The sequence below is a fragment of the Rhinopithecus bieti genome, unplaced genomic scaffold (genome assembly GCF_001698545.2).
Source record: "Rhinopithecus bieti isolate Rb0 unplaced genomic scaffold, ASM169854v2 scaffold_8220, whole genome shotgun sequence".
In the NCBI taxonomy this organism is placed as follows: Eukaryota; Metazoa; Chordata; class Mammalia; order Primates; family Cercopithecidae; genus Rhinopithecus; species Rhinopithecus bieti.
In genome coordinates, this window is record NW_016806392.1 from 1412352 (window position 1) to 1421842 (window position 9491).

Here is a 9491-nt window from a genome sequence, read left to right on the forward strand (position 1 = left end):
GTTTTTACGTTTTTTTTTTCCTTTTTTTTTTTTTCAGAAGAGTTAGTTCAAGACTAATAACTCTGTAACTGGTAGAACTGGAAGACTTTAATAGTGTTTAACATTTTGTACATAGCTTTATAACAGTTTTCTTTTTCTTGTTTTTGAGAGATTCTTTTCAATATACCCCATCATGGTTGAACTCAAAGTCACTGCGTATTTAAAATCTACAGCTGCTGACATTTTGTATCCTTCCCATTCCAGGTAATTGGTTATTTGTGCATTTTCTCTATTTTTCCTCCATCAGTCTACCTAGATATTTGTTAGATTTAATATTTTAATATTTTTCTGAGAAAGTGAGTTTTGAATTTTAAAATAGAATGTAAGTTAGAAACATTTATTAAAATAAGTGAGTCTAACCAGTATTCTAAAATTTTAAGTTTTAAGATGTGATGACTTAAATATACATTAGCCTGATATATATACATACACACACACATAGAGAGAGAGTCAAATTATATAAAGCAAAATATCAGAAAGTAAGTAGAAATGGATAAGCCCCCAAATCATTACAGATATTTCAAACACACATCTTTCAGTAATAGATAAAAAAAAAAAAAAATTAAAAGAGTAAATTTTAAAAGAAGCTAGTGGATTTTAAAAAGGGCAAATGTTATATATGGAACACGAATATCATAATTCATGTTATTTTCATGTTCATACAGGATACTTACAAAAATCAACATTTTCTGGACCATACCACAAATTCAAACAATTTTCACAGAAATAACGTGACACAGAATATATAGCAACTTTTTACATTGTTTACGATTTCTCTAGGAGATACTTAGGTGTAGGTTAATCTCCATGTAACTTGCTTAGCAGGTGTTGAATTTTTGAATATGTGGATTAATGTCTTACAAAAGTCTAGAGAACTTTCAGCCAAAATACCACCACACATTGTCCCTTCCTAGTTCCCTTCTATGAGAACACTCACTAAATACATGCTACACTTTCTCACTGCAACTTCCATGTCTTTTAATGATTCTGTCCACATTTTGCATTTTTTCAAATTATCTGTAATGCATTCTGAAATATTTATTAACTCTCACCATGGCCATATCTAATATGATTTCATTTTGAGTTTTAATTTGAAATACTGTATTTTATACAAACTACTTTTCAGATTTGCTACATCAATTTTTTTAGTCTCCTAAAATATGTTCATTTTTTTTTTAAAGCAAATGTGCTTTATGATCTAACAGTGATATTTCTGGTAACAAACCTTTGTGGATCTGTTTGCACGCTTTTTCTGCTTTCCTTTCAAACGGTGGAACATCATTTCCTTGTATACTTAGAAAGCCTTTGAATGATAAATATTTATTTTCTTAGAAAATTATTTTGTGCGTCTTTGAGGATCAGTATGAAGAAAATATGCCAAAGAGAATTTCAATTTTTTTGTGAGTCTACTAAAGGCACCACCATTCTGGGACCACATTATGTTAATTCTTGGCCTAAAGGTGTTTTGGACTTCCCAAGTGACGTATGTTTGGACTGCACATTTAAACAGTTTTTAAATTAACTGCTGTAAATCATTGATGATTGAGTTTCTTTAAATCTGTCCAATCTCAAGTCATTTTTATTTGCCATTTGCAGGGAATGTGAAACGGGACTAATTTACCTCTGATTCTTCTTTGTATTGAGGATATAAATTTTGGTCCTAGCTTTAGGGAGGAGCTCCTTTATGATGCCCTATCTTGGGAAAAGCTATATATTTCTTTACTGTCCTATGTGATGTATGACAGTAGGAAATTCACACTCATTCATTTTGGTACATGTCCGTAGGGCAAAATCACTTTCGGTGTTTAGGTATATTTTGTCTGCTCCCTGCATTCCCATGGTTTTGACCTTATATTTTACCTTTTTTTTTGTGAACATACTATGTTTCAATTTTTTCCAGTAATATAATCAACTATATTATAAGAAAGAGAAAAATTTTGATAAAACACAAATTTCATGTTTTCCTAGTCTAATTGGCTTTTACATACAGGTAAACTTTATTTGTTTGTGCTTTTCTTTGCTATTTCTGCTTTGCTATTCTCTGTTTGTCTATGTCTTCTCCACATAGCCGCAATTGGGGAATTTTGTACACTCTAGTGTCAACTGCTTTGATAGTAACAAAATATATTTCTCGAACTCCTAGGTATAAAACTCAAATATCTACAATTTAAATTCATTTTCCCTCACTTCTATTATGTTTCCAGTCTCAATAGAAATCAATGCCAATCCAGAAATACAAGCATTATTCTAATGCTTCTCACACATTACAGATATAGATTAATATTTCTAGATCTCCTTAAATACTATCATTTTTCACTACTTTTATCTTAATTGTTAAGTTCAACATTTTCTATAATATTAATATATTGTGAAAATTTCCTTACTTTCTTATTTGTCCCAGGTTAAATGTTTTGCAGTCTCTACCTCACCCTGTGAAGCATAAATATTGTACATACTGTACAAATAATACAGAGTTCATGTGCTTAGAGACTGTGCAATTTCTATTTGGTTGACAATAGCTAATGTTTTCTTCTTCGTTTTCTATTTCCTGATTTTTCTTTATTTTGTATATAACACATTATCATAAAAATAAGAATGTCTTACAAACCAAAGCAAAACAACCCTAGGAATAAAATGCACAAATAAAATATATAAATATACAATTAAATGAACCACGTACCCTTCTAATTTATTTTGACATTTCATTTTAGTACAGTTTTAAAGTCTGTGTATTATCTATCATCTTCTCAGTATTTTTATATAACAAATTCTGTAAATCAAAAAGTCTCAATGTCATCATAAATTATCTTGGCAGGGGTTGATCTCCAAGGTATAATTCCTCTCCCAAATTACGCCAATCAGAATTTCACTATACCATCATTCTTTTAATCAGTTTCAGATGAATAATACATTTCAAAATTGTTCAAGGTACTTGTTGTAGTTCAAGTACATTTTTACAAGTGTAAAGCTGTAGACAGATTGATACAAACATACTCTAATTGACTCAAAAAAATAGGATCTATTTTAAAATCTAGATTTTAAAAGGTCATGTCAACATATACATGTGCTCCTAGTGAAATAATTGCTTTTACTCTCTGGATAGAATAATTTAATCTTTAAACCTTCAATTCACTGTTAAAAGAAAATATTACATAAGGATATGCTTATAAACATAATTCACACCTAGTTTTCAATTCAGAAATGTATGTGAAAATCATCAAGCCTCTAATGGATTTCAAGAAGAAATGGGTTAGTAATTTATTCCATATGTCTCCATTTTTCCTAGATGCAAGGCTTCCTTTAAAATAATTGTAGGCATTTAAGAAATCATGTAGACTCAAAAGAAGATATTGTGTCACTGCCTGGCTAGGTTTTTTAAATCTTTGGACACGAATCAATTTTTTTTTTTTTATTTTGTCTTAATTAGATGTTGTGAGTTCACCATCTTACTGTCAGTATAGCATCCAAGCTGATTATCATAAATTACAACTTCAACTGTCAACTGTGTTCTGACAGTTAAAAAAAAAGAAATGAATGTATTTGTTTGAGTATTCTCAAAGCAGGAGTGAGGACACAGTGAAAGTGAGACGAGGAAGAGAGAAAAAAAATAAAACAGGAAAGATAGAAAAGCCAATACCACATGTGTTAAGAGGCAAGCTCCTGTGTTAGATATCTGGGCTTAATTCTACGGGAAGCTACGTGGAACATGCCTCAGAATTACATCACTGAATCTAGGGAGAATCTTCTTGGTTGCCCTCACCTCTTCTTCCCACTCCATGCCCAGCACTAAGCTCCCAAGCTGCTAGAGAAAGTCCTCAAGTAGAAACAGGTGCATATACTGGAGATGAGACCTTGTAGAGTGTTAAAAATGGTTTTCTTCCCAGCAGCTACAGGTAAGGGAAAGGGGCTGGGCATCAGGTACAAATCAATATACCCCTTATGCTCCTTTTGCTGATCGACCATGTATTTAAAATATTAGATGATGATCAAGAAGGGCTGCAGAAAGGAGGAAACAGAAACAAACAGCACACCTCTTGGTTTATTTTTATTCATTTCATCAGTTTCAAGGAAAATCCGTCGGGAGTTCTGTCATAGAGAATGTCACAAAGACATGTTTCCAGTAATAGCGCTATCCCTAGGGCGGAGAAGACCCGGAGAAAGCCCAAGTGGCTGCTGGAACAAGGTCACACACCGTGCCACCTGTCCACACTCCTTGTCTCTGCCATCATGCTGAAGATCGGTTTCAAGGACTGGCTTCCCTCCCCCTGAAATTAAAAGAGCACAAACTGAGAAACTGAATGTAGGAGACAGCAGTGAACTATGCTGTTCTCAGGGGTCACCTCAGGTTTGGAAGCATTCTTCAAATTAACCCATCTCAGGCCATCTGCAGAGAAGAAAGGTGGTACCTAACTTTTTTTCTCCAGTATTTAGTAGGGGTGTTTTATTGACCAAATATGGTCCCACAACCTAGTTATTTGGAACTAACTAAATATGGTAGATTTTTAAATTTTATCATCAAAATCTATAGACAATTTTGATTAAAATAGACTCCACACCTATGTCCTACTTTCTTCTTATTATTAATTACATTGCTGTATAAAATAACAAAACTTCAGAATCAAGAATATCTTGTCTCTTGGCATTGAATTCATACAAGGTGCTCTTTCTTTAACGCTGTTTCAGAGGACGTATTTTTACTCATTAAATAGGAGGGTCAGAATCTATTTGCATGCACTGCTTCAACATATTAATAATTAAAATTAGGAGATAAATGTGGTTAAAGCTATAGAAAGACTTGAGATGTCATCTATAATGATTACTGTATGGCACTCTACAAACAGAAATCGTTAAATAATAGTTTACATAAATATTTTGTAGCATTTCAAATATTTTAGTGCCTGAAGTTTCTCCTCTTATATAGTTCAGATTATCAATTTTAAGACTTATTCCACTAGTTAATATGTTTTTAGTCTCGTTTGAATACTATATAAAAGTAATTTTCAGTTAAATGTGTTCTTGTTACATAAAACATTACAAATAAGTGAGTATTTAGTTACATTTTCACGTTCCTGTAATGTCTTTAGAAGATTTTCATATTATTACCTATCAATGTATGTATGCTTTGTCAAAGAAAACCAAACACATATATCATTTAAACTGAAAATATTTAAAAGTACTTACGAATTTTATTTGAAAACCACATCCATAGTAACAAATACAATATAATACTGTGAACATGTAAATATATATCCTATGTCTATTTTACATATAAGCATATATGATCAAAATATTGTTAAGAATTTTAAATCTAATATTACAAAGTAAAATTAGTTAACTTCTGATGATTATTTGTTAATTAAGATAAAATTATTTTGATTTGGGTGATTTTAAATAAACAAATATATCAAATTACATGACAAAAAGTTTTTTTATAAAATGTTTATGATTTTTACATTGGTTTTATCACTTTATTCCATTATTTTATTTTAAATGATATGCCTTGTTTAAAACACTGTATTCATCTTAATTAAATTAAGGTGTTTCCATTTGTAAAAAAACTCACAAATGATTTGCTCTATTATACAACGAGGTTATAAACTGAGTCAGTATCTCCAGTTTTGATCCCTATTATCATAACCTATGGCCCTATTTGTTTAATAAATGTATTGTCTTTCTCCATGTCGGTCACATCACTATTGCTCATTCATTTTTCTCTTTGTCCCTTATAAGGAGCATTGTCTATCTCTAGATTAAGCAAAAGTTGCTTCTTAAAAAAGCACAATAACCTGCTCAATCTTTCTCACACAGAGAAATGTTTGTTAGGTAATTAAAGTGTAGATAAAGTTATAAAGAGTCTGATTAAATTAGTTGCCAAAGTACCCTTGTGATTCAAAATATGAATGACATTTAATTTATTTGAAATCAATAATTGCTGAGTGACATTAATTAATGCCAATATTTCAGGAGTTGTTCTAGTTAGTAAAATGTATACAACATGCAAAAGGTTCAGAACTCTGAAGGGCAACATTATTCTACAATTAAGAATTAAGAATTAATTCACATTAGTTATTGGGGAGAAATAAGAACTACTAAGAATTAATGACTGAGAAAATGTTTTATTTTCTATTTAGAAAATCATTTTGTGCACGAGCATTACTGCAAGTTTTGCAAGAAACATAAATTTAAAGGAAACAAAATTATGTGCACAAGATGAATTTAATAACATCTTGATATTTTCCACTATTATAGTTTTTATTTGGTAAATCTTTATATGCACATCATCAAAAGATAATAAATGAATCTTGGAAATATTGTAGGTAAGAGTAAATATTAGGAGGCATCCAATTACATTTACACACACATACAATTACATTTACACACACATACATGCACACACACTGATACACGTGTGTGTATCTATATACATGAATTTACTACTTGATTTCAACTAATGTTATGTTTATAAAAGCCAGTAGGTTTGATATATATTGTTGAACCTGAAAAAATATTTATTATATACGTGTTTCAAATACACATAGAAATAAATAGTAATTAAACTAGGCATTTAAAACCCTACTAAAATATAAGTTGTGAACATTTTGTGATCATTATAAGTTCTTAACACTGAATAAATATTTTTATTTTTTATAATATTAATATGTTTGATACATATGTGTACATTTTTTACTATTTATTATTTTATTTTTGTCATATAGAGTCATGTCGTGCATAACATTTCAAAGATGGAATACATATACAAAAGTGGTCCCATGAGATTATAATACATAGTTTTACATACTTTTCTGTTAAGTGTGTTTAGATACATAAACTCTTACCATTGTATTCTAATTGCCTGCAGCATTTAGTACAGTAATGTAGTACACAGGTTTGTAGCCTAGGAGAGGGAGACTATACCATATCACCTAGACATGTGGTAGGCTGTACAATCTAGGTGTTTGTAATATTCTCTCTGATGTTTGCAAAATGATGAAATTGCCTATGGATGCAGCTCTTAGAACATACCCCCATCATTCAGTGATGTGTGACTGTACTAAAGTGCTCAATCTAAGTTTCAATGCCCTCCATAAAATTGTTGTACTGTGAAATACAAATTTCTCACACATGGACTGAATATGTTTGCAAACTAGGTAGATCATGGGAAGGAGAATGTGCTGGCATCACGGGGATGATTTTCTCACACTGCGTTAATAATATCGCCAGACTTCCCAAATATGAGCCACTTGGATAGAGTTAAAATAGGCATCTATTTGCTGAGAAATTTATCAAATGGGAGTATGAAGTGTTTTCAAAAGATACTTGTTTGTTTGTAGCTGGTAGGCCTACAGTGATTCATGGCAATGCTTGAGGTTGTTAAGATTGGTGGAAGGAGATGAAATGAAATGGCCACTTAAACGATATATGGATCACTTGTTTCTGTTGAGTTACAGATTCAGCTGGCTGTTTCTCCCAATGTTAGTTATTCGGAGAAAAAAAAAAAAAAACATGATGGTAATTTTGGGGTAATAAATACAATATTTGATGAAAGCAAATTTATTGAGGGTTAGACAAACTACAAGATACTTTAGGCTGCAAAGTCTGCACAAGAATTCTGGCCCAAATTGTTCAGACTTTGGGTCCAACAGCAAAGTTCAAAGGAAGAGGCCATATAAGACTACATTCACTTCTGACACCAACTGCCAGTTCAGGGGTTTCCCCAGAAAACCCTTAGTTTCAAGAATTTACTAGACTCACAGAACTCATTGAATGATATTGTACTCATGGTTTAAAACAGAGAAAGGATAGAAATTAGGACCAATCAAAGGAAGAGACATATCATAAAAATGGTTGAATCTAGGAGGATTTTGAATGTTAAATTTTATTGTCTTCAGGACATATTACCTGTCATTGTTGTACAGCAATAAATATGGAGTACTACCAACCTGGGGAGCCCTCCTGATGAAGACACTATTTAGAAAATGAAAAGACACATGGAAGACTGAAATAAGATGACTTTCCACATTAAGGTACTGGAAAACTAGCAAAACCTAAAGCAATCATAAAGAAGACAATGAAAATTAGAGAAATTAATAATTTATAATAATATTTGTTAATATTGAATAATTGATATTAATTATTGACTAACTTTTTTTAAAAAGAGAAATATTCACTTCCTACTTTATTCTGTGGGGTCAGCATTACCTTGATACAAAATTAGTCCAAATATCATAGAAAACAAAACTACTATATCTCATAAGTATAAATGCAAATTTTCTTTAAAAATGCTAGCAAATCAAATCTAGAAACATATAAAAGAATTATACATTGTGACAAAGTGAGATTTATACCAGTCATCCCAGGTTGGTTGAACAACCCAAAATCCATAAATGTAACATATCTTATCCATAGAATAAGAAACAAGAATTGCATGATCATTGCAAAAGATTCAGAAAAAGCATTTAACAATATCCAAATGCTTAATGATTAAAAATAAAAACTCAATGAACCAAGAATAGAAGAGAACTTCCTACGCCAGATACATGGCACTTGTGAAAAGCCAAGAGCAAACATTCAGCTTAATGGTGAAATAAAGGATACTTTCCCGCTGTGGTCAGAGACACGAATAGAATATACAATTTTACCCCTTCTAGTCAACATTGTACTAAAGATTTTATGCAGGGCAAATCAGCAAGTAAAGAAATAAGAGTTGTCCATATTGAACAGAAAGAAATAAAACTTTATTTGCAAATAGCAAATCCTTGTTTATAGAAAATGTTAAGGAATCCCCTGAATAAGTGGTAGAACTAGTAAATTATTTCAGCAATATTACAGCATACAAAATAAATATACAAAAATCAATTGCACACATCTACAATGAAAATGCCAAAATGGAATTAAGAAAACACTTCAATTTACAATAGCATCAAAAAAAGAAATAATTAATAATTAATTTGGAAAATGTAATACAATATTTTACTCTGAAAATTAAAAAGAATTGTTTAAAGAAGATCTAAATAATTAGCAAACATCTTTCAGCTATTAATTGGAAGATTTAATATTGTAGTACTTGACAATTTGAACTACAGATTTGATGAAATCCCTGCAAGTATCCTAACAGACTTCTGTCTAGAAACTGACCAGCTGATTCTGTGGAAAACAGTACGGCAATTCCTCAAGGATCTAGAACTAGATGTACCATATGACCCAGCCATCCCACTACTGGGTATATACCCAAAGGATTATAAATCATGCTGCTATAAAGACACATGCACACGTATGTTTATTGCAGCACTATTCACAATAGCAAAGACTTGGAATCAACCCAAATGTCCATCTGTGACAGACTGGATTAAGAAAATGTGGCATATATACGCCATGGATGTCTTTGCAGCCATAAAAAAGGATGAGTTTGCATCCTTTGTAGGGACATGGATGCAGCTGGAAACCATCATTCT

At 31.3% G+C, this 9491-nt stretch overlaps 1 long non-coding RNA gene across 5 annotated transcripts in view; it reads right to left on the minus strand.

Annotated features, from left to right (window-relative positions):
* Positions 1-4097: 4097 nt before the first annotated feature.
* Positions 4098-9491, minus strand: part of LOC108532128 (uncharacterized) — a 97239-nt gene continuing 91845 nt past the window's right edge. For all 5 annotated transcript variants that reach the window (XR_001886369.1, XR_001886368.1, XR_001886370.1 and 2 more), the window contains one exon: positions 4098-4304. This is a non-coding gene — a long non-coding RNA (uncharacterized LOC108532128). The remainder of the gene's footprint in view (positions 4305-9491) is intronic.